The 5,255-nt window shown below is 46.1% G+C and overlaps 1 long non-coding RNA gene across 1 annotated transcript; it reads left to right on the top strand.

Annotated features, from left to right (window-relative positions):
* Nucleotides 1–646: 646 nt before the first annotated feature.
* On the top strand, nucleotides 647–3,859 carry LOC109027965 (uncharacterized). Its single transcript, XR_002007015.3, has 3 exons — nucleotides 647–831; nucleotides 2,328–2,496; nucleotides 3,496–3,859. It is a non-coding gene; the product is annotated as an uncharacterized lncRNA (long non-coding RNA).
* Nucleotides 3,860–5,255: the final 1,396 nt, after the last annotated feature.

Raw genomic sequence — 5,255 nt, forward strand, 5'->3', positions numbered from 1 at the left:
ACTGTGAGAGGATAAATTTTTGTTCTTTAGAAATTACTCCATCTATGCTATTTTGTTACAGCAACAGAAAACAGACTAAGGCATTCCCATACTCACACCCATACCTACACTCACACACTAAAATGCACGTACATACACATAAACATATGCTCACTAGGCCAAGAGAGTAAAACAATACTACACGTTAGATGGAATGAAAAAGACTAGTATGGTATCACCTTCAAAGACTTAGAGGATGCAGGGTCATGGTCCCCATCATATCCCCATATAAGCCATCAGCAAAATTAGATGACTCCTGGCAGATAACAATGGACTACCATAAACTTAACCAAGCAGTAGCCTCAATTGCAAGTCTTTTTGCCAGACATCTTCAGTAGCACAGATCTGCACAGCCTCCAGCACTTAGTATGTGGTTTACAATGTGATGAATACATTTTTTTCAGTCTCTCTCGAGGAAGATCAGAACAAGTTTGCATTCACTTGCCATACATAACTGTACATATGAATGGTTTTGCCCAGACCTATTTAACTCTTCTGCTCTCTGTCACCATACAGTTCAAAGGAACCATCTTTTTCTCAACATTCCACAGAACATCAGACGGGCCTATTATACTGATAGCATCATAATAACAATTCAAATGAGCAGGAAATGGCAACAACTCAGAAGTCCTGGTAAGACGTGTGCATCAGGGGTTCGAGATAAGCCCTACAAAGACTCAGAGGCCTGCCACGTCAGAAAAGTTTTCAAAGGTCCAGTGGTATGGGGCATACTGAGGTATTTCTTCCAAGATAAAGAAGAAATCGTTAAACCTTGAACATCCCATCTTTAAGGTAGTGGCTTCATATTTGGTACCTTAAGACCTGGCAGATTCCAGGATGCTAGCAATATCTGAGATAGATGACAATGTTTTGAGGAGTCTTGGTGAGATTAAGCAGGGGAGTTACAGAACAAAACCCTAGGATTGTAGAGTAAGACTGAGTTATCTACAGAAAAAAAAAAAAAAAAAAAACCTCACCATTCAAAAGCCAGGTTTAGGCATGCTATTGATCTGTAGTAGGTACTAGTCACCTGAACATGGGATATCAAGGAACAATGAGACTAGAGCTGTCAATCATGGTCTGGGTATGTTTAGACCTGCCAAGTCATAAGTTGTGTGGACACTGGAGAATTCCACCATTTAATGAAAACGGCACATTCAAGAGCAGTCCCTAGCAGGCCTAAAGGACACGAACAGGTGACCCAGATCTCACATCACCTACTTATGTTGCACCAATGTGTTTCCTTCAGCTCCTGGTTGTAGGGAATTCTCTATCACTAGCTGATGGAGAAGGGAAAACCTTGGGCCTACTTCACAGATAAGTCAACTCCATATTCTGGTTGAACCCAAAAATGTACCACTATCTCCCAGTAGCCTGATGCAAGGGCAGCCCTGAAAGTCAGCAGTAAAGGGAAATCTTCCCATTGGAGGGGGCCTTGAACACTTGAACTGATCCCCAACCTGATGTGGTGGGAGAAGGGCCCTGAGATTATGACAGTCACATACCCAGAAGCAGTAGAGAATGGCTTAGCTGGTTACGGTCAAGAGCCCGGAAAGGGCAAGACTGCAAAATGAGGAAAAATGGGGTGGATCATTCTCAATGTCCACTAGAGAGCATTCCCACAGAGTAGGCATTGAACAACCAAACAGACAGGATCCTGAGGATGTCAGCTCACTGCTGCCCTTAACCATCCCAGTGAATGAAGCTTTGATAACAGGTAAGGAGGCCATGAGCCAGACAGCATGGGCTTCTTCTTACTGAGGATGGTCCAGTTATTTCCAGAGATTCATATGGTCCCTCATTACCAATGCTGAGTCCTCAGTTTAACACCGTCCCTCAAGGAAGCCATGCAGCCACTTCGTGGCAAGTTGATGATGTCAGAATTCCTCACCCTGGAAGATGTGTTTTGTTCTTACTGCATTGACACATATTCTAGGAAAGGCTTTGCCTTTTGGACCTGCAGTGTCTTGAATAGAACTAGTGTCCAAGGGCTCATAGAGTATCTGGTTTACTATATGGGATCTTGCAGTATATCACTGTGGGCCAAAAGATGCACCTTGCAGTGAGAGAGGTGTGGCAGTCAGCACACAACCACAGGGCCCAGTAGTCCTGTCATACATCCAATACATCCATCTCTCAGAAGCCACCAATCTGATAGAGCTTTGGGTTGGCCTCATGAAGGTTCAGCTAAGCACCAGCTTGGTAATAACATCCATGGGTTTGGGACACTAGTCAAGATGCAGCATACTGTTTGAACTAATGACTACTTTGTGGTGTTGTATCCCCAGTGACTTAAATACATGGGTCTGAAGACCAAGGGCTGGCAGAAGAGGTAGCCCTTCTTAGCACCATTCCCAGTGACCCACCGGAGGAATTCATGCCTCTTGTCCCTGCACCTTTAGGATCTGATGAACCTGATTCCAGGGTCGGGAGGAAATACCTGAAGCAGGAGACACAGTAAGGGTTCCTCTAATTCTAAAGTGAGGGCTGTTCCCTGGTCATTTTGGGGTCCTCATGCCAGCATACCAGCAAGCAAAGAAAGAAATTATCAAACCAGGAGGGGAAATTGACCTGATTCCATGAGCAGTTAGGATTTCTGCTACATCATGGGGGCAGAAAGGAACAGGTCTGGAATTCAAGAGATCTGCTGGGGATGCTGCTTTGTGCTTCTGTGCCCAGGGATAAGCATGAATGGGCAACTCTCTCAACCAACGGCCTGACAAAGTCACAGTAGCCAGGGGCTCAGCCTCTCAGGGATAATGGCTTGGTCCATCCCACCAGGCAAGCAAAATGTAGCAGAAATGCTGGCTGAGTGCCAGGACAATGTAGAACCAGTTGGTGGTGAAACAGCAACATGATGATTGTCAGTTACAACCTCAGAATCAACCACAGCAGCAAAAACTTCGTCTCACTAGCCCCTTAGTTGTCTTTTTTATTTTATTAGGATCGGTCACATTTGAAAGAAACAGTCAGGTTGCAGTCAGGTTAACTGGGCCATGAGGGGGTCTGAGTAGTGCAAGGGGAGGATCAGAATAGATGCTGTCAGTTCCCTGTCCATATCCCCTGCACGCTTACCGTTCCAGTACACACCAACAGCATCCCTACACCTGCAGCTCTCCCCCTAGAGCTCGCCTGAAGTGCTGGGGAATCAAGGTACCCAGAGGTGTTGATATGAGTGGGATGCTGATGATAGGGAGGTGTGGGAGGATTCACACTGGGTTTCCTCCGCCTTCAGCATAATGTAATCATTTCACAATACACAGATATATCAAAATACCATGCTGTACACATACATAAACATAACTTTTTGTCAACTAAGAAAATATTTGTTAGGTTACAAACTCCCAATAGGGAAATTTAAAGCACCCTGAGTTTGATATCTGGGGCTCTCCTTGGTATCCCTAAAATCACACCACGTAGACAGCTACAACTCACCTATGCCTAAAACACCTTTAGGGAGCCTTTGAGAACTCATGGCTCATGGATCCCAGCAATGCAAGAAGATCCCACCCTAAATCAAAACACAGAGGGAGAGGATAGAGGGAAACCCTTGAGGAAATGAATCAAGAAGCAGCGAGGCACCAAGAAGGAAGAAACCAAAGAGGAGGCGCCAGACTAAGGGCTTGAGGGGAGAGAAAGCCAGGAGAGAAACTACACACAGTCACCCACAAGCAAACAAAACCTGCACATACACACAGTCAAAGGAGAAGCATCAGCCGAGACCACAGATGAAATTTAAAGTTGTTATGGCAACCAGAACAGGTGGGTGGGCACTTATGCCCACTGAATTTACAAAATTAAAGTAAGCATTGCATTTGCTAACTAATTAAATAATGCCTTCTAAATATTTCTAAATCCCCAACCATGAGTCACAAAAGAGGGCAGGGAATGGGAAGCCAGAGCTCTCATTCATTTACTCCAGGGTCTAGAGAGCTGCCTCACAGGGTGGCTCTTACTGAGGAAGGTGGGGGCTGAGAGGATCGGGGACTAGCAAGTGGGGGTGGCAGAGACTTGAGGACATCCCTTTGGTGACAGCAGGAAAAAGCCAGTTTTAGGCAAAGAGTAAGCAAAGACTCAGAACTCTCCCTTGAAGCCTCCCAGAGGACAAGTGACAGAGGCAGAGCCGGCCCACCATGTGTGTCCTCCGCCCCAGCCATTCTGCAGTGCCCTCTCTCCCATCCAGAACCAGGGCTACAAGAGAGACATGGTGGGTAACAACTGGATCCCAGGGGGTTGCAGAGACCAAAGCCCACGTCTCTGCAGAGACATCGGGAAGCTCAAATAATCCAGTCAAATAAGGCAGCTGGCTGGAGGAGACAATTCATTCAGATGTGGGGGGTGGACTGGTTTATTTTTAAGAAATAAAAGGAAAAGCAGCCTCTGCTAGGAATCAGATGCGCCATCTTAGCTGCTCTTCCCTGGGGAAATAAATTACACATAACACTGTACACAAACACAGCTCCACACACAAACCCAGCTGGCTGCGCTGTGGCACTTGTCTCCCTGGGGAAATAAATTTCAATGTCTATATATCTCTATATATAGATACATGCACAGAAAAGGTCACACCATGTCTCCTTCAGTGCCCCTTTCACTTGAAATTAAACAATAATTGTTTCTGTGTTTAGTCTCCTGCAAAGGGAAATCATCACTGGAGTAGCTCACCTAAACACACAGGCATCGCAGGCCTTCTTGTTATGCCCATGGGCAAAGTAAGGCAGGGAAGAGAACACCAGGATGCAGAGATGTAGGTGGCATGAGCATCCCAGGAGATCCTGGTGCAAAGAACCCAGCCAGTGCCTGGGGACACATGAGTCACCCCACAGGGAGCTGAGGCTGCTCTGATGTTTTCTGTTTCCATGTTAGTGGTGCAATGGTGTGTGTGTGTGTGTGTGTGTGTGTGCCCATCCCCTCAGGACAGGACAGTCCTTCAGCTTTCCTTCCACAACTGCAACCAGCCAGCTTACCACTCTAAGCTCCACTGAATTCAAAAGCTTCAGAGCTAGAAGTAGTCTCATTTTACAGAGGAGAAACTGAAGGTCGGAACTGGTGACAAGGATCCATGTAAGCTCCATGAGGGCAGGGTGATGTGTCTTGTTTCCTGTTATAAAATGTACCTGTTATGTGAGAAAAGAAGGGAGGGAGGAAAGGAGCAGGGAGGGGAGGAGAGAAACACTGTGTACCCTGTCTCCTTGTGTGCTATTCTGTCTCCTAAA

The sequence above is a fragment of the Gorilla gorilla genome, chromosome 7 (assembly GCF_029281585.2).
Source record: "Gorilla gorilla gorilla isolate KB3781 chromosome 7, NHGRI_mGorGor1-v2.1_pri, whole genome shotgun sequence".
Classification (NCBI taxonomy): Eukaryota; Metazoa; Chordata; class Mammalia; order Primates; family Hominidae; genus Gorilla; species Gorilla gorilla.